Here is a 19,607-nt window from a genome sequence, read left to right on the forward strand (position 1 = left end):
TTTTGCGCTCTTCTTGGGTAGTCCTTCGCAGCTGCTGTGTTCTTGGAACTCAGGGCTTTCTGGTTAATAGAACCCTTACCCTAGGCGTAACTCAAACCTTAACCCTAGGAAGGAAAATCAGCCTACGGCTCGGGGTGGTCTCATGGAAATATCAGTGGTGGCAGCCAAGTTGCATCACTTTTGCGCTCCCCTTGGGATGCCTTTCGCAGCTGCAGTGTGCCTGGAGCACAGGGCTTCCTGGTTTTAAAAGTCCTAGGCCTAAGCCTAACAGTAACCCTAGGAAGGTAAATCAGCCGGGTATTAGGGTTCTTCCTAAGGAAAAAGCTGTGAAAGCAGCCATGTTGTGGCACTTCTGCGCTCCCTTTGGGATGCCTTTGGCAGATGAAGTAAGCCTGGAACTCAGGGCTTCCTGGTTAAAAAAATCCAAGCCCTAGGCTGAACCCTAACCCTAACCCGATAAATCAGCCTAGGTATAGGGATGGGGCCATGGAAAAAGCTGTGAAAGCTGCCATGTTGTTGCACTTTTGTACTCCCCTTGGGATGCCTTGAACAGCTGCAGTGTGCCTGGAGCTAAGGGCTTCCTAGTTTTAAAAATCCTAGCCCTAGGCCTAAGCCTAACAGTAACCCTGGGAAGGTAAATCAGCCTGGTGTTAGGCTTCTTGCCATGGAAAAAGCCGTGAAAGCAGCCATGTTGTGGCACTTTTGCACTCCCTTTTGGATGCCTTTCACAGCTCCAGTGTGCCTGGAACTCAGGGCTTCCTGATTTTAAAAACCCTAGCCCTAGGCCGAACCCCAACCCTAAGACGAGAAAGGCAAATCAGCCAGGAATTAGGCATGTCCCCAAGGAAAAAGCTGTGGAGGCAGGCATGATGTGGTACTTTTGCGCTCTTCTTGGGTAGTCCTTCGCAGCTGCTGTGTTCTTGGAACTCAGGGCTTTCTGGTTAATAGAACCCTTACCCTAGGCGTAACTCAAACCTTAAGCCTAGGAAGGAAAATCAGCCTATGGCTCGGGGTGGTCTCATGGAAATATCAGTGGTGGCAGCCAAGTTGCGTCACTTTTGCGCTCCCCTTGGGATGCCTTTCGCAGCTGCAGTGTGCCTGGAGCCCAGGGCTTCCTGGTTTTAAAAGTCCTAGGCCTAAGCCTAACAGTAACCCCGGGAAGGTAAATCAGCCGGGTATTAGGGTTCTTCCTAAGGAAAAAGCTGTGAAAGCAGCCATGTTGTGGCACTTCTGCACTCCTCTTGGGATGCCTTTCACAGCTGCAGTGTGCTTGGAGCACAGGGCTTCCTGGTTAAAAAAATCCAAGCCCTAGGCTGAACCCTAACCCTAACCCTAGGCAGATAAATCATCCAAGGTATAGGGATGGTGCCAAGGAAAAAGCTGTGAAAGCTGCCATGTGTTTGCACTTTTGTACTCCCCTTGGGATGCCTTGAACAGCTGCAGTGTGCCTGGAGCTAAGAGCTTCCTAGTTTTAAAAATCCTAGCCCTAGGCCTAAGCCTAACAGTAACCCTGGGAAGGTAAATCAGCCTGGTGTTAGGCTTCTTGCCAAGGAAAAAGCCGTGAAAGCAGCCATGTTGTGGCACTTTTGCACTCCCTTTTGGATGCCTTTCACAGCTCCAGTGTGCCTGGAACTCAGGGCTTCCTGATTTTAAATATCCTATCCCTAGGCTGAATCCCAACCCTAAGACGAGAAAGGCAAATCAGCCAGGAATTAGGCATGTCCCCAAGGAAAAAGCTGTGGAGGCAGGCATGTTGTGGTACTTTTGCGCTCTTCTTGGGTAGTCCTTCGCAGCTGCTGTGTTCTTGGAACTCAGGGCTTTCTGGTTAATAGAACCCTTACCCTAGGCGTAACTCAAACCTTAAGCCTAGGAAGGAAAATCAGCCTATGGGTCGGAGTGGTCTCATGGAAATATCAGTGGTGGCAGCCAAGTTGCGTCACTTTTGCGCTCCCCTTGGGATGCCTTTCGCAGCTGCAGTGTGCCTGGAGCCCAGGGCTTCCTGGTTTTAAAAGTCCTAGGCCTAAGCCTAACAGTAACCCTGGGAAGGTAAATCAGCCGGGTATTAGGGTTCTTCCTAAGGAAAAAGCTGTGAAAGCAGCCATGTTGTGGCACTTCTGCACTCCTCTTGGGATGCCTTTCACAGCTGCAGTGTGCTTGGAGCACAGGGCTTCCTGGTTAAAAAAATCCAAGCCCTAGGCTGAACCCTAACCCTAACCCTAGGCAGATAAATCATCCAAGGTATAGGGATGGTGCCAAGGAAAAAGCTGTGAAAGCTGCCATGTGTTTGCACTTTTGTACTCCCCTTGGGATGCCTTGAACAGCTGCAGTGTGCCTGGAGCTAAGAGCTTCCTAGTTTTAAAAATCCTAGCCCTAGGCCTAAGCCTAACAGTAACCCTGGGAAGGTAAATCAGCCTGGTGTTAGGCTTCTTGCCAAGGAAAAAGCCGTGAAAGCAGCCATGTTGTGGCACTTTTGCACTCCCTTTTGGATGCCTTTCACAGCTCCAGTGTGCCTGGAACTCAGGGCTTCCTGATTTTAAATATCCTATCCCTAGGCTGAATCCCAACCCTAAGACGAGAAAGGCAAATCAGCCAGGAATTAGGCATGTCCCCAAGGAAAAAGCTGTGGAGGCAGGCATGTTGTGGTACTTTTGCGCTCTTCTTGGGTAGTCCTTCGCAGCTGCTGTGTTCTTGGAACTCAGGGCTTTCTGGTTAATAGAACCCTTACCCTAGGCGTAACTCAAACCTTAAGCCTAGGAAGGAAAATCAGCCTATGGGTCGGGGTGGTCTCATGGAAATATCAGTGGTGGCAGCCAAGTTGCGTCACTTTTGCGCTCCCCTTGGGATGCCTTTCGCAGCTGCAGTGTGCCTGGAGCCCAGGGCTTCCTGGTTTTAAAAGTCCTAGGCCTAAGCCTAACAGTAACCCTGGGAAGGTAAATCAGCCGGGTATTAGGGTTCTTCCTAAGGAAAAAGCTGTGAAAGCAGCCATGTTGTGGCACTTCTGCACTCCTCTTGGGATGCCTTTCACAGCTGCAGTGTGCTTGGAGCACAGGGCTTCCTGGTTAAAAAAATCCAAGCCCTAGGCTGAACCCTAACCCTAACCCTAGGCGGATAAATCAGCCTAGGTATAGGGATGGGGCCATGGAAAAAGCTGTGAAAGCTGCCATGTTGTTGCACTTTTGTACTCCCCTTGGGATGCCTTGAACAGCTGCAGTGTGCCTGCAGCTAAGGGCTTCCTAGTTTTAAAAATCCTAGCCCTAGGCCTAAGCCTAACAGTAACCCTGGGAAGGGAAATCAGCCTGGTGTTAGGCTTCTTGCCATGGAAAAAGCCGTGAAAGCAGTCATGTTGTGGCACTTTTGCACTCCCTTTTGGATGCCTTTCACAGCTGCAGTGTGCCTGGAACTCAGGGCTTCCTGATTTTAAAAACCCTAGCCCTAGGCCGAACCCCAGCCCTAAGACGAGAAAGGCAAATCAGCCAGGAATTAGGCATGTCCCCAAGGAAAAAGCTGTGGAGGCAGGCATGTTGTGGTACTTTTGCGCTCTTCTTGGGTAGTCCTTCGCATCTGCTGTGTTCTTGGAACTCAGGGCTTTCTGGTTAATAGAACCCTTACCCTAGGCGTAACTCAAACCTTAACCCTAGGAAGGAAAATCAGCCTATGGCTCGGGGTGGTCTCATGGAAATATCAGTGGTGGCAGCCAAGTTGCGTCACTTTTGCGCTCCCCTTGGGATGCCTTTCGCAGCTGCAGTGTGCCTGGAGCCCAGGGCTTCCTGGTTTTAAAAGTCCTAGGCCTAAGCCTAACAGTAACCCTGGGAAGGTAAATCAGCCGGGTATTAGGGTTCTTCCTAAGGAAAAAGCTGTGAAAGCAGCCATGTTGTGGCACTTCTGCACTCCTCTTGGGATGCCTTTCACGGCTGCAGTGTGCTTGGAGCACGGGGCTTTCTGGTTAAAGAAATCCAAGCCCTAGGCTGAAGCCTAACCCTAACCCTAGGCAGATAAATCAGCCTAGGTATAGGGATGGTGCCAAGGAAAAAGCTGTGAAAGCTGCCATGTTGTTGCACTTTTGTACTCCCCTTGGGATGCCTTGAACAGCTGCAGTGTGCCTGGAGCTAAGGGCTTCCTAGTTTTAAAAATCCTAGCCCTAGGCCTAAGCCTAACAGTAACCCTGGGAAGGTAAATCAGCCTGGTGTTAGGCTTCTTGCCAAGGAAAAAGCCGTGAAAGCAGCCATGTTGTGGCACTTTTGCACTCCCTTTTGGATGCCTTTCACAGCTCCAGTGTGCCTGGAACTCAGGGCTTCATGATCTTAAAAAACCTAGCCCTAGGCCGAACCACAGCCCTAAGACGAGAAAGGCAAATCAGCCAGGAATTAGGCATGTCCCCAAGGAAAAAGCTGTGGAGGCAGGCATGTTGTGGTACTTTTGCGCTCTTCTTGGGTAGTCCTTCGCAGCTGCTGTGTTCTTGGAACTCAGGGCTTTCTGGTTAATAGAACCCTTACCCTAGGCGTAACTCAAACCTTAACCCTAGGAAGGAAAATCAGCCTATGGGTCGGGGTGGTCTCATGGAAATATCAGTGGTGGCAGCCAAGTTGCGTCACTTTTGCGCTCCCCTTGGGATGCCTTTCGCAGCTGCAGTGTGCCTGGAGCCCAGGGCTTCCTGGTTTTAAAAGTCCTAGGCCTAAGCCTAACAGTAACCCTAGGAAGGTAAATCAGCCGGGTATTAGGGTTCTTCCTAAGGAAAAAGCTGTGAAAGCAGCCATGTTGTGGCACTTCTGCACTCCTCTTGGGATGCCTTTCACAGCTGCAGTGTGCTTGGAGCACAGGGCTTTCTGGTTAAAGAAATCCAAGCCCTAGGCTGAACCCTAACCCTAACCCTAGGCAGATAAATCAGCCTAGGTATAGGGATGGGGCCAAGGAAAAAGCTGTGAAAGCTGCCATGTTGTTGCACTTTTGTACTCCCCTTGGGATGCCTTGAACAGCTGCAGTGTGCCTGGAGCTAAGGGCTTCCTAGTTTTAAAAATCCTAGCCCTAGGCCTAAGCCTAACAGTAACCCTGGGAAGGTAAATCAGCCTGGTGTTAGGCTTCTTGCCAAGGAAAAAGCCGTGAAAGCAGCCATGTTGTGGCACTTTTGCACTCCCTTTTGGATGCCTTTCACAGCTCCAGTGTGCCTGGAACTCAGGGCTTCCTGATCTTAAAAACCCTAGCCCTAGGCCGAACCCCAACCCTAAGACGAGAAAGGCAAATCAGCCAGGAATTAGGCATGTCCCCAAGGAAAAAGCTGTGGAGGCAGGCATGTTGTGGTACTTTTGCGCTCTTCTTGGGTAGTCCTTCGCAGCTGCTGTGTTCTTGGAACTCAGGGCTTTCTGGTTAATAGAACCCTTACCCTAGGCGTAACTCAAACCTTAACCCTAGGAAGGAAAATCAGCCTACGGCTCGGGGTGCTCTCATGGAAATATCAGTGGTGGCAGCCAAGTTGCATCACTTTTGCGCTCCCCTTGGGATGCCTTTCGCAGCTGCAGTGTGCCTGGAGCACAGGGCTTCCTGGTTTTAAAAGTCCTTGGCCTAAGCCTAACAGTAACCCTAGGAAGGTAAATCAGCCGGGTATTAGGGTTCTTCCTAAGGAAAAAGCTGTGAAAGCAGCCATGTTGTGGCACTTCTGCGCTCCCTTTGGGATGCCTTTGGCAGATGAAGTAAGCCTGGAACTCAGGGCTTCCTGGTTAAAAAAATCCAAGCCCTAGGCTGAACCCTAACCCTAACCCTAGGCAGATAAATCAGCCTAGGTATAGGGATGGTGCCAAGGAAAAAGCTGTGAAAGGTGCCATGTGTTTGCACTTTTGTACTCCCCTTGGGATGCCTTGAACAGCTGCAGTGTGCCTGGAGCTAAGGGCTTCCTAGTTTTAAAAATCCTAGCCCTAGGCCTAAGCCTAACAGTAACCCTGGGAAGGTAAATCAGCCTGGTGTTAGGCTTCTTGCCAAGGAAAAAGCCGTGAAAGCAGCCATGTTGTGGCACTTTTGCACTCCCTTTTGGATGCCTTTCACAGCTCCAGTGTGCCTGGAACTCAGGGCTTCCTGATTTTAAAAACCCTAGCCCTAGGCCGAACCCCAACCCTAAGACGAGAAAGGCAAATCAGCCAGGAATTAGGCATGTCCCCAAGGAAAAAGCTGTGGAGGCAGGCATGTTGTGGTACTTTTGCGCTCTTCTTGGGTAGTCCTTCGCAGCTGCTGTGTTCTTGGAACTCAGGGCTTTCTGGTTAATAGAACCCTTACCCTAGGCGTAACTCAAACCTTAACCCTAGGAAGGAAAATCAGCCTATGGCTCGGGGTGGTCTCATGGAAATATTAGTGGTGGCTCCCAAGTTGCGTCACTTTTGCGCTCCCCTTGGGATGCCTTTCGCAGCAGCAGTGTGCCTGGAGCCCAGGGCTTCCTGGTTTTAAAAGTCCTAGGCCTAAGACTAACAGTAACCCTGGGAAGGTAAATCAGCCGGGTATTAGGGTTCTTCCTAAGGGAAAAGCCGTGAAAGCAGCCATGTTGTGGCACTTCTGCGCTCCCTTTGGGATGCCTTTGGCAGATGAAGTAAGCCTGGAACTCAGGGCTTCCTGGTTAAAAAAATCCAAGCACTAAGCTGAAGCCTAACACTAACCCTAGGCAGATAAATCATCCAAGTATAGGGATGGTGCCAAGGAAAAAGCTGTGAAAGCTGCCATGTGTTTGCACTTTTGTACTCCCCTTGGGATGACTTGAACAGCTGCAGTGTGCCTGGAGCTAAAGGCTTCCTAGTTTTAAAAATCCTAGCCCTAGGCCTAAGCCTAACAGTAACCCTGGGAAGGTAAATCAGCCTGGTGTTAGGCTTCTTGCCAAGGAAAAAGCCGTGAAAGCAGCCATGTTGTGGCACTTTTGCACTCCCTTTTGGATGCCTTTCACAGCTCCAGTGTGCCTGGAACTCAGGGCTTCCTGATTTTAAAAACCCTAGCCCTAGGCCGAACCCCAACCCTAAGACGAGAAAGTCAAATCAGCCAGGAATTAGGCATGTCCCCAAGGAAAATGCTGTGGAGGCAGGCATGTTGTGGTACTTTTGTGCTCTTCTTGGGTAGTCCTTCGCAGCTGCTGTGTTCTTGGAACTCAGGGCTTTCTGGTTAATAGAACCCTTACCCTAGGCGTAACTCAAACCTTAACCCTAGGAAGGAAAATCAGCCTATGGCTCGGGGTGGTCTCATGGAAATATCAGTGGTGGCAGCCAAGTTGCGTCACTTTTGCGCTCCCCTTGGGATGCCTTTCGCAGCTGCAGTGTGCCTGGAGCCCAGGGCTTCCTGGTTTTACAAGTCCTAGGCCTAAGCCTAACAGTAACCCTGGGAAGGTGAATCAGCCGGGTATTAGGGTTCTTCCTAAGGAAAAAGCCGTGAAAGCAGCCATGTTGTGGCACTTCTGCGCTCCCTTTGGGATGCCTTTGGCAGATGAAGTAAGCCTGGAACTCAGGGCTTCCTGGTTAAAGAAATCCAAGCCCTAGGCTGAAGCCTAACCCTAACCCTAGGCAGATAAATCAGCCTAGGTATAGGGATGGTGCCATGGAAAAAGCTGTGAAAGCTGCCATGTGTTTGCACTTTTGTACTCCCCTTGGGATGCCTTGAACAGCTGCAGTGTGCCTGGAGCTAAGGGCTTCCTAGTTTTAAAAATCCAAGCCCTAGGCCTAAGCCTAACAGTAACCCTGGGAAGGGAAATCAGCCTGGTGTTAGGCTTCTTGCCAAGGAAAAAGCCGTGAAAGCAGCCATGTTGTGGCACTTTTGCACTCCCTTTTGGATGCCTTTCACAGCTCCAGTGTGCCTGGAACTCAGGGCTTCCTGATTTTAAAAACCCTAGCCCTAGGCCGAACCCCAACCCGAAGACGAGAAAGGCAAATCAGCCAGGAATTAGGCATGTCCCCAAGGAAAAAGCTGTGGAGGCAGGCATGTTGTGGTACTTTTGCGCTCTTCTTGGGTAGTCCTTCGCAGCTGCTGTGTTCTTGGAACTCAGGGCTTTCTGGTTAATAGAACCCTTACCCTAGGCGTAACTCAAACCTTAACCCTAAGAAGGAAAATCAGCCTATGGCTCGGGGTGGTCTCATGGAAATATTAGTGGTGGCTCCCAAGTTGCGTCACTTTTGCGCTCCCCTTGGGATGCCTTTCGCAGCAGCAGTGTGCCTGGAGCCCAGGGCTTCCTGGTTTTAAAAGTCCTAGGCCTAAGACTAACAGTAACCCTGGGAAGGTAAATCAGCCGGGTATTAGGGTTCTTCCTAATGGAAAAGCCGTGAAAGCAGCCATGTTGTGGCACTTCTGCGCTCCCTTTGGGATGCCTTTGGCAGATGAAGTAAGCCTGGAACTCAGGGCTTCCTGGTTAAAGAAATCCAAGCACTAAGCTGAAGCCTAACACTAACCCTAGGCAGATAAATCATCCAAGTATAGGGATGGTGCCAAGGAAAAAGCTGTGAAAGCTGCCATGTGTTTGCACTTTTGTACTCCCCTTGGGATGACTTGAACAGCTGCAGTGTGCCTGGAGCTAAGGGCTTCCTAGTTTTAAAAATCCTAGCCCTAGGCCTAAGCCTAACAGTAACCCTGGGAAGGTAAATCAGCCTGGTGTTAGGCTTCTTGCCAAGGAAAAAGCCGTGAAAGCAGCCATGTTGTGGCACTTTTGCACTCCCTTTTGGATGCCTTTCACAGCTCCAGTGTGCCTGGAACTCAGGGCTTCCTGATTTTAAAAACCCTAGCCCTAGGCCGAACCCCAACCCTAAGACGAGAAAGTCAAATCAGCCAGGAATTAGGCATGTCCCCAAGGAAAATGCTGTGGAGGCAGGCATGTTGTGGTACTTTTGTGCTCTTCTTGGGTAGTCCTTCGCAGCTGCTGTGTTCTTGGAACTCAGGGCTTTCTGGTTAATAGAACCCTTACCCTAGGCGTAACTCAAACCTTAAGCCTAGGAAGGAAAATCAGCCTATGGCTCGGGGTGGTCTCATGGAAATATCAGTGGTGGCAGCCAAGTTGCGTCACTTTTGCGCTCCCCTTGGGATGCCTTTCGCAGCTGCAGTGTGCCTGGAGCCCAGGGCTTCCTGGTTTTAAAAGTCCTAGGCCTAAGCCTAACAGTAACCCTGGGAAGGTGAATCAGCCGGGTATTAGGGTTCTTCCTAAGGAAAAAGCCGTGAAAGCAGCCATGTTGTGGCACTTCTGCGCTCCCTTTGGGATGCCTTTGGCAGATGAAGTAAGCCTGGAACTCAGGGCTTCCTGGTTAAAGAAATCCAAGCCCTAGGCTGAAGCCTAACCCTAACCCTAGGCAGATAAATCAGCCTAGGTATAGGGATGGTGCCATGGAAAAAGCTGTGAAAGCTGCCATGTGTTTGCACTTTTGTACTCCCCTTGGGATGCCTTGAACAGCTGCAGTGTGCCTGGAGCTAAGGGCTTCCTAGTTTTAAAAATCCAAGCCCTAGGCCTAAGCCTAACAGTAACCCTGGGAAGGGAAATCAGCCTGGTGTTAGGCTTCTTGCCAAGGAAAAAGCCGTGAAAGCAGCCATGTTGTGGCACTTTTGCACTCCCTTTTGGATGCCTTTCACAGCTCCAGTGTGCCTGGAACTCAGGGCTTCCTGATTTTAAAAACCCTAGCCCTAGGCCGAACCCCAACCCTAAGACGAGAAAGGCAAATCAGCCAGGAATTAGGCATGTCCCCAAGGAAAAAGCTGTGGAGGCAGGCATGTTGTGGTACTTTTGCGCTCTTCTTGGCTAGTCCTTTGCAGCTGCTGTGTTCTTGGAACTCAGGGCTTTCTGGTTAATAGAGCCCTTACCCTAGGCGTAACTCAAACCTTAACCCTAGGAAGGAAAATCAGCCTATGGCTCGGGGTGGTCTCATGGAAATATTAGTGGTGGCTCCCAAGTTGCGTCACTTTTGCGCTCCCCTTGGGATGCCTTTCGCAGCAGCAGTGTGCCTGGAGCCCAGGGCTTCCTGGTTTTAAAAGTCCTAGGCCTAAGCCTAACAGTAACCCTGGGAAGGTAAATCAGCCGGGTATTAGGGTTCTTCCTAAGGGAAAAGCCGTGAAAGCAGCCATGTTGTGGCACTTCTGCACTCCCTTTGGGATGCCTTTGGCAGATGAAGTAAGCCTGGAACTCAGGGCTTCCTGGTTAAAGAAATCCAAGCCCTAGGCTGAACCCTAACCCTAAACCTAGGCAGATAAATCAGCCTAGGTATAGGGATGGTGCCAAGGAAAAAGCTGTGAAAGCTGCCATGTGTTTGCACTTTTGTACTCCCCTTGGGATGCCTTGAACAGCTGCAGTGTGCCTGGAGCTAAGGGCTTCCTAGTTTTAAAAATCCTAGCCCTCGGCATAAGCTTTACAGTAACCCTGGGAAGGGAAATCAGCCTGGTGTTAGGCTTCTTGCCAAGGAAAAAGCCGTGAAAGCAGCCATGTTGTGGCACTTTTGCACTCCCTTTTGGATGCCTTTCACAGCTCCAGTGTGCCTGGAACTCAGGGCTTCCTGATTTTAAAAATCCTAGCCCTAGGCTGAACCCCAACCCTAAGACGAGAAAGGCAAATCAGCCAGGAATTAGGCATGTCCCCAAGGAAAAAGCTGTGGAGGCAGGCATGTTGTGGTACTTTTGCGCTCTTCTTGGGTAGTCCTTCGCAGCTGCTGTGTTCTTGGAACTCAGGGCTTTCTGGTTAATAGAACCCTTACCCTAGGCGTAACTCAAACCTTAAGCCTAGGAAGGAAAATCAGCCTATGGCTCGGGGTGGTCTCATGGAAATATCAGTGGTGGCAGCCAAGTTGCGTCACTTTTGCGCTCCCCTTGGGATGCCTTTCGCAGCTGCAGTGTGCCTGTAGCCCAGGGCTTCCTGGTTTTAAAAGTCCTAGGCCTAAGCCTAACAGTAACCCTGGGAAGGTAAATCAGCCGGGTATTAGGGTTCTTCCTAAGGAAAAAGCTGTGAAAGCAGCCATGTTGTGGCACTTCTGCACTCCTCTTGGGATGCCTTTCACAGCTGCAGTGTGCTTGGAGCACAGGGCTTCCTGGTTAAAAAAATCCAAGCCCTAGGCTGAACCCTAACCCTAACCCTAGGCGGATAAATCAGCCTAGGTATAGGGATGGGGCCATGGAAAAAGCTGTGAAAGCTGCCATGTTGTTGCACTTTTGTACTCCCCTTGGGATGCCTTTAACAGCTGCAGTGTGCCTGCAGCTAAGGGCTTCCTAGTTTTAGAAATCCTAGCCCTAGGCCTAAGCCTAACAGTAACCCTGGGAAGGTAAATCAGCCTGGTGTTAGGCTTCTTGCCAAGGAAAAAGCCGTGAAAGCAGCCATGTTGTGGCACTTTTGCACTCCCTTTTGGATGCCTTTCACAGCTCCAGTGTGCCTGGAACTCAGGGCTTCCTGATTTTAAAAACCCTAGCCCTAGGCCGAACCCCAACCCTAAGACGAGAAAGGCAAATCAGCCAGGAATTAGGCATGTCCCCAAGGAAAAAGCTGTGGAGGCAGGCATGTTGTGGTACTTTTGCGCTCTTCTTGGGTAGTCCTTCGCAGCTGCTGTGTTCTTGGAACTCAGGGCTTTCTGGTTAATAGAACCCTTACCCTAGGCGTAACTCAAACCTTAAGCCTAGGAAGGAAAATCAGCCTATGGCTCGGGGTGGTCTCATGGAAATATCAGTGGTGGCAGCCAAGTTGCGTCACTTTTGCGCTCCCCTTGGGATGCCTTTCGCAGCTGCAGTGTGCCTGGAGCCCAGGGCTTCCTGGTTTTAAAAGTCCTAGGCCTAAGCCTAACAGTAACCCTGGGAAGGTAAATCAGCCGCGTATTAGGGTTCTTCCTAAGGAAAAAGCTGTGAAAGCAGCCATGTTGTGGCACTTCTGCACTCCTCTTGGGATGCCTTTCACGGCTGCAGTGTGCTTGGAGCACAGGGCTTTCTGGTTAAAGAAATCCAAGCCCTAGGCTGAACCCTAACCCTAACCCTAGGCAGATAAATCAGCCTAGGTATAGGGATGGTGCCAAGGAAAAAGCTGTGAAAGCTGCCATGTTGTTGCACTTTTGTACTCCCCTTGGGATGCCTTGAACAGCTGCAGTGTGCCTGGAGCCCAGGGCTTCCTAGTTTTAAAAATCCTAGCCCTAGGCCTAAGCCTAACAGTAACCCTGGGAAGGTAAATCAGCCTGGTGTTAGGCTTCTTGCCAAGGAAAAAGCCGTGAAAGCAGCCATGTTGTGGCACTTTTGCACTCCCTTTTGGATGCCTTTCACAGCTCCAGTGTGCCTGGAACTCAGGGCTTCATGATCTTAAAAACCCTAGCCCTAGGCCGAACCCCAACCCTAAGACGAGAAAGGCAAATCAGCCAGGAATTAGGCATGTCCCCAAGGAAAAAGCTGTGGAGGCAGGCATGTTGTGGTACTTTTGCGCTCTTCTTGGGTAGTCCTTCGCAGCTGCTGTGTTCTTGGAACTCAGGGCTTTCTGGTTAATAGAACCCTTACCCTAGGCGTAACTCAAACCTTAAGCCTAGGAAGGAAAATCAGCCTATGGCTCGGGGTGGTCTCATGGAAATATCAGTGGTGGCAGCCAAGTTGCGTCACTTTTGCGCTCCCCTTGGGATGCCTTTCGCAGCTGCAGTGTGCCTGGAGCCCAGGGCTTCCTGGTTTTAAAAGTCCTAGGCCTAAGCCTAACAGTAACCCTGGGAAGGTAAATCAGCCGGGTATTAGGGTTCTTCCTAAGGAAAAAGCTGTGAAAGCAGCCATGTTGTGGCACTTCTGCACTCCTCTTGGGATGCCTTTCACAGCTGCAGTGTGCTTGGAGCACAGGGCTTTCTGGTTAAAGAAATCCAAGCCCTAGGCTGAACCCTAACCCTAACCCTAGGCAGATAAATCAGCCTAGGTATAGGGATGGGGCCAAGGAAAAAGCTGTGAAAGCTGCCATGTTGTTGCACTTTTGTACTCCCCTTGGGATGCCTTGAACAGCTGCAGTGTGCCTGGAGCTAAGGGCTTCCTAGTTTTAAAAATCCTAGCCCTAGGCCTAAGCCTAACAGTAACCCTGGGAAGGGAAATCAGCCTGGTGTTAGGCTTCTTGCCAAGGAAAAAGCCGTGAAAGCAGCCATGTTGTGGCACTTTTGCACTCCCTTTTGGATGCCTTTCACAGCTCCAGTGTGCCTGGAACTCAGGGCTTCATGATCTTAAAAACCCTAGCCCTAGGCCGAAACCCAACCCTAAGACGAGAAAGGCAAATCAGCCAGGAATTAGGCATGTCCCCAAGGAAAAAGCTGTGGAGGCAGGCATGTTGTGGTACTTTTGCGCTCTTCTTGGGTAGTCCTTCGCAGCTGCTGTGTTCTTGGAACTCAGGGCTTTCTGGTTAATAGAACCCTTACCCTAGGCGTAACTCAAACCTTAACCCTAGGAAGGAAAATCAGCCTATGGTTCGGGATGGTCTCATGGAAATATCAGTGGTGGCAGCCAAGTTGCGTCACTTTTGCGCTCCCCTTGGGATGCCTTTCGCAGCTGCAGTGTGCCTGGAGCCCAGGGCTTCCTGGTTTTAAAAGTCCTAGGCCTAAGCCTAACAGTAACCCTGGGAAGGTAAATCAGCCGGGTATTAGGGTTCTTCCTAAGGAAAAAGCTGTGAAAGCAGCCATGTTGTGGCACTTCTGCACTCCTCTTGGGATGCCTTTCACAGCTGCAGTGTGCTTGGAGCACAGGGCTTCCTGGTTAAAAAAATCCAAGCCCTAGGCTGAACCCTAACCCTAACCCGATAAATCATCCTAGGTATAGGGATGGGGCCATGGAAAAAGCTGTGAAAGCTGCCATGTTGTTGCACTTTTGTACTCCCCTTGGGATGCCTTGAACAGCTGCAGTGTGCCTGGAGCTAAGGGCTTCCTAGTTTTAAAAATCCTAGCCCTAGGCCTAAGCCTAACAGTAACCCTGGGAAGGTAAATCAGCCTGGTGTTAGGCTTCTTGCCATGGAAAAAGCCGTGAAAGCAGCCATGTTGTGGCACTTTTGCACTCCCTTTTGGATGCCTTTCACAGCTCCAGTGTGCCTGGAACTCAGGGCTTCCTGATTTTAAAAACCCTAGCCCTAGGCCGAACCCCAACCCTAAGACGAGAAAGGCAAATCAGCCAGGAATTAGGCATGTCCCCAAGGAAAAAGCTGTGGAGGCAGGCATGATGTGGTACTTTTGCGCTCTTCTTGGGTAGTCCTTCGCAGCTGCTGTGTTCTTGGAACTCAGGGCTTTCTGGTTAATAGAACCCTTACCCTAGGCGTAACTCAAACCTTAAGCCTAGGAAGGAAAATCAGCCTATGGGTCGGGGTGGTCTCATGGAAATATCAGTGGTGGCAGCCAAGTTGCGTCACTTTTGCGCTCCCCTTGGGATGCCTTTCGCAGCTGCAGTGTGCCTGGAGCCCAGGGCTTCCTGGTTTTAAATGTCCTAGGCCTAAGCCTAACAGTAACCCCGGGAAGGTAAATCAGCCGGGTATTAGGGTTCTTCCTAAGGAAAAAGCTGTGAAAGCAGCCATGTTGTGGCACTTCTGCACTCCCTTAGGGATGCCTTTGGCAGATGAAGTAAGCCTGGAACTCAGGGCTTCCTGGTTAAAGAAATCCAAGCCCTAGGCTGAACCCTAACCCTAACCCTAGGCAGATAAATCAGCCTAGTTATAGGGATGGTGCCATGGAAAAAGCTGTGAAAGCTGCCATGTGTTTGCACTTTTGTACTCCCCTTGGGATGCCTTGAACAGCTGCAGTGTGCCTGGAGCTAAGGGCTTCCTAGTTTTAAAAATCCTAGCCCTAGGCCTAAGCCTAACAGTAACCCTGGGAAGGGAAATCAGCCTGGTGTTAGGCTTCTTGCCAAGGAAAAAGCCGTGAAAGCAGCCATGTTGTGGCACTTTTGCACTCCCTTTTGGATGCCTTTCACAGCTCCAGTGTGCCTGGAACTCAGGGCTTCCTGATTTTAAAAACCCTAGCCCTAGGCCGAACCCCAACCCTAAGACGAGAAAGGCAAATCAGCCAGGAATTAGGCATGTCCCCAAGGAAAAAGCTGTGGAGGCAGGCATGTTGTGGTACTTTTGCGCTCTTCTTGGGTAGTCCTTCGCAGCTGCTGTGTTCTTGGAACTCAGGGCTTTCTGGTTAATAGAACCCTTACCCTAGGCGTAACTCAAACCTTAAGCCTAGGAAGGAAAATCAGCCTATGGCTCGGGGTGGTCTCATGGAAATATTAGTGGTGGCTCCCAAGTTGCGTCACTTTTGCGCTCCCCTTGGGATGCCTTTCGCAGCAGCAGTGTGCCTGGAGCCCAGGGCTTCCTGGTTTTAAAAGTCCTAGGCCTAAGACTAACAGTAACCCTGGGAAGGTAAATCAGCCGGGTATTAGGGTTCTTCCTAATGGAAAAGCCGTGAAAGCAGCCATGTTGTGGCACTTCTGCGCTCCCTTTGGGATGCCTTTGGCAGATGAAGTAAGCCTGGAACTCAGGGCTTCCTGGTTAAAAAAATCCAAGCACTAAGCTGAAGCCTAACACTAACCCTAGGCAGATAAATCATCCAAGTATAGGGATGGTGCCAAGGAAAAAGCTGTGAAAGCTGCCATGTGTTTGCACTTTTGTACTCCCCTTGGGATGACTTGAACAGCTGCAGTGTGCCTGGAGCTAAGGGCTTCCTAGTTTTAAAAATCCTAGCCCTAGGCCTAAGCCTAACAGTAACCCTGGGAAGGTAAATCAGCCTGGTGTTAGGCTTCTTGCCAAGGAAAAAGCCGTGAAAGCAGCCATGTTGTGGCACTTTTGCACTCCCTTTTGGATGCCTTTCACAGCTCCAGTGTGCCTGGAACTCAGGGCTTCCTGATTTTAAAAACCCTAGCCCTAGGCCGAACCCCAACCCTAAGACGAGAAAGTCAAATCAGCCAGGAATTAGGCATGTCCCCAAGGAAAATGCTGTGGAGGCAGGCATGTTGTGGTACTTTTGTGCTCTTCTTGGGTAGTCCTTCGCAGCTGCTGTGTTCTTGGAACTCAGGGCTTTCTGGTTAATAGAACCCTTACCCTAGGCGTAACTCAAACCTTAAGCCTAGGAAGGAAAATCAGCCTATGGCTCGGGGTGGTCTCATGGAAATATCAGTGGTGGCAGCCAAGTTGCGTCACTTTTGCGCTCCCCTTGGGATGCCTTTCGCAGCTGCAGTGTGCCTGGAGCCCAGGGCTTCCTGGTTTTAAAAGTCCTAGGCCTAAGCCTAACAGTAACCCTGGGAAGGTGAATCAGCCGGGTATTAGGGTTCTTCCTAAGGAAAAAGCTGTGAAAGCAGCCATGTTGTGGAACTTCTGCGCTCCCTTTGGGATGCCTTTGGCAGATGAAGTAAGCCTGGAACTCAGGGCTTCCTGGTTAAAGAAATCCAAGCCCTAGGCTGAAGCGTAACCCTAACCCTAGGCAGATAAATCAGCCTAGGTATAGGGATGGTGCCATGGAAAAAGCTGTGAAAGCTGCCATGTGTTTGCACTTTTGTACTCCCCTTGGGATGCCTTGAACAGCTGCAGTGTGCCTGGAGCTAAGGGCTTCCTAGTTTTAAAAATCCTAGCCCTAGGCCTAAGCCTAACAGTAACCCTGGGAAGGGAAATCAGCCTGGTGTTAGGCTTCTTGCCAAGGAAAAAGCCGTGAAAGCAGCCATGTTGTGGCACTTTTGCACTCCCTTTTGGATGCCTTTCACAGCTCCAGTGTGCCTGGAACTCAGGGCTTCCTGATTTTAAAAACCCTAGCCCTAGGCCGAACCCCAACCCTAAGACGAGAAAGGCAAATCAGCCAGGAATTAGGCATGTCCCCAAGGAAAAAGCTGTGGAGGCAGGCATGTTGTGGTACTTTTGCGCTCTTCTTGGCTAGTCCTTCGCAGCTGCTGTGTTCTTGGAACTCAGGGCTTTCTGGTTAATAGAACCCTTACCCTAGGCGTAACTCAAACCTTAACCCTAGGAAGGAAAATCAGCCTATGGCTCGGGGTGGTCTCATGGAAATATTAGTGGTGGCAGCCAAGTTGCGTCACTTTTGCGCTCCCCTTGGGATGCCTTTCGCAGCAGCAGTGTGCCTGGAGCCCAGGGCTTCCTGGTTTTAAAAGTCCTAGGCCTAAGCCTAACAGTAACCCTGGGAAGGTAAATCAGCCGGGTATTAGGGTTCTTCCTAAGGGAAAAGCCGTGAAAGCAGCCATGTTGTGGCACTTCTGCGCTCCCTTTGGGATGCCTTTGGCAGATGAAGTAAGCCTGGAACTCAGGGCTTCCTGGTTAAAAAAATCCAAGCACTAAGCTGAAGCCTAACACTATCCCTAGGCAGATAAATCATCCAAGTATAGGGATGGTGCCAAGGAAAAAGCTGTGAAAGCTGCCATGTGTTTGCACTTTTGTACTCCCCTTGGGATGCCTTGAACAGCTGCAGTGTGCCTGGAGCTAAGGGCTTCCTAGTTTTAAAAATCCTAGCCCTAGGCCTAAGCCTAACAGTAACCCTGGGAAGGGAAATCAGCCTGGTGTTAGGCTTCTTGCCAAGGAAAAAGCCGTGAAAGCAGCCATGTTGTGGCACTTTTGCACTCCCTTTTGGATGCCTTTCACAGCTCCAGTGTGCCTGGAACTCAGGGCTTCCTGATTTTAAAACCCCTAGCCCTAGGCCGAACCCCAACCCTAAGACGAGAAAGGCAAATCAGCCAGGAATTAGGCATGTCGCCAAGGAAAAAGCTGTGGAGGCAGGCATGTTGTGGTACTTTTGCGCTCTTCTTGGGTAGTCCTTCGCAGCTGCTGTGTTCTTGGAACTCAGGGCTTTCTGGTTAATAGAACCCTTACCCTAGGCGTAACTCAAACCTTAACCCTAGGAAGGAAAATCAGCCTATGGTTCGGGATGGTCTCATGGAAATATCAGTGGTGGCAGCCAAGTTGCGTCACTTTTGTGATCCCCTTGGGATGCCTTTCGCAGCTGCAGTGTGCCTGGAGCCCAGGGCTTCCTGGTTTTAAAAGTCCTAGGCCTAAGCCTAACAGTAACCCTGGGAAGGTAAATCAGCCGGGTATTAGGGTTCTTCCTAAGGGAAAAGCCGTGAAAGCAGCCATGTTGTGGCACTTCTGCACTCCTCTTGGGATGCCTTTCACAGCTGCAGTGTGCTTGGAGCACAGGGCTTCCTGGTTAAAAAAATCCAAGCCCTAGGCTGAAGCCTAACCCTAACCCTAGGCAGATAAATCATCCAAGGTATAGGGATGGTGCCAAGGAAAAAGCTGTGAAAGCTGCCATGTGTTTGCACTTTTGTACTCCCCTTGGGATGCCTTGAACAGCTGCAGTGTGCCTGGAGCTAAGAGCTTCCTAGTTTTAAAAATCCTAGCCCTAGGCCTAAGCCTAACAGTAACCCTGGGAAGGTAAATCAGCCTGGTGTTAGGCTTCTTGCCAAGGAAAAAGCCGTGAAAGCAGCCATGTTGTGGCACTTTTGCACTCCCTTTTGGATGCCTTTCACAGCTCCAGTGTGCCTGGAACTCAGGGCTTCCTGATTTTAAAAACCCTAGCCCTAGGCCGAACCCCAACCCTAAGACGAGAAAGGCAAATCAGCCAGGAATTAGGCATGTCCCCAAGGAAAAAGCTGTGGAGGCAGGCATGTTGTGGTACTTTTGCGCTCTTCTTGGGTAGTCCTTCGCAGCTGCTGTGTTCTTGGAACTCAGGGCTTTCTGGTTAATAGAACCCTTACCCTAGGCGTAACTCAAACCTTAAGCCTAGGAAGGAAAATCAGCCTATGGCTCGGGGTGGTCTCATGGAAATATCAGTGGTGGCAGCCAAGTTGCGTCACTTTTGCGCTCCCCTTGGGATGCCTTTCGCAGCTGCAGTGTGCCTGGAGCCCAGGGCTTCCTGGTTTTAAAAGTCCTAGGCCTAAGCCTAACAGTAACCCTGGGAAGGTGAATCAGCAGGGTATTAGGGTTCTTCCTAAGGGAAAAGCTGTGAAAGCAGCCATGTTGTGGCACTTCTGCACTCCCTTTGGGATGCCTTTGGCAGATGAAGTAAGCCTGGAACTCAGGGCTTCCTGGTTAAAAAAATCCAAGCACTAAGCTGAAGTCTAACACTAACCCTAGGCAGATAAATCATCCAAGTATAGGGATAGGGCCAAGGAAAAAGCTGTGAAAGCTGCCATGTGTTTGCACTTTTGTACTCCCCTTGGGATGACTTGAACAGCTGCAGTGTGCCTGGAGCTAAGGGCTTCCTAGTTTTAAAAATCCTAGCCCTAGGCCTAAGCCTAACAGTAACCCTGGGAAGGTAAATCAGCCTGGTGTTAGGCTTCTTGCCAAGGAAAAAGCCGTGAAAGCAGCCATGTTGTGGCACTTTTGCACTCCCTTTTGGATGCCTTTCACAGCTCCAGTGTGCCTGGAACTCAGGGCTTCCTGATTTTAAAAACCCTAGCCCTAGGCCGAACCCCAACCCTAAGACGAGAAAGTCAAATCAGCCAGGAATTAGGCATGTCCCCAAGGAAAATGCTGTGGAGGCAGGCATGTTCTGGTACTTTTGCGCTCTTCTTGGGTAGTCCTTCGCAGCTGCTGTGTTCTTGGAACTCAGGGCTTTCTGGTTAATAGAACCCTTACCCTAGGCGTAACTCAAACCTTAAGCCTAGGAAGGAAAATCAGCCTATGGCTCGGGGTGGTCTCATGGAAATATCAGTGGTGGCAGCCAAGTTGCGTC

The sequence above is a fragment of the Ammospiza caudacuta genome, chromosome 18 (genome assembly GCF_027887145.1).
Source record: "Ammospiza caudacuta isolate bAmmCau1 chromosome 18, bAmmCau1.pri, whole genome shotgun sequence".
Taxonomy (NCBI): Eukaryota; Metazoa; Chordata; class Aves; order Passeriformes; family Passerellidae; genus Ammospiza; species Ammospiza caudacuta.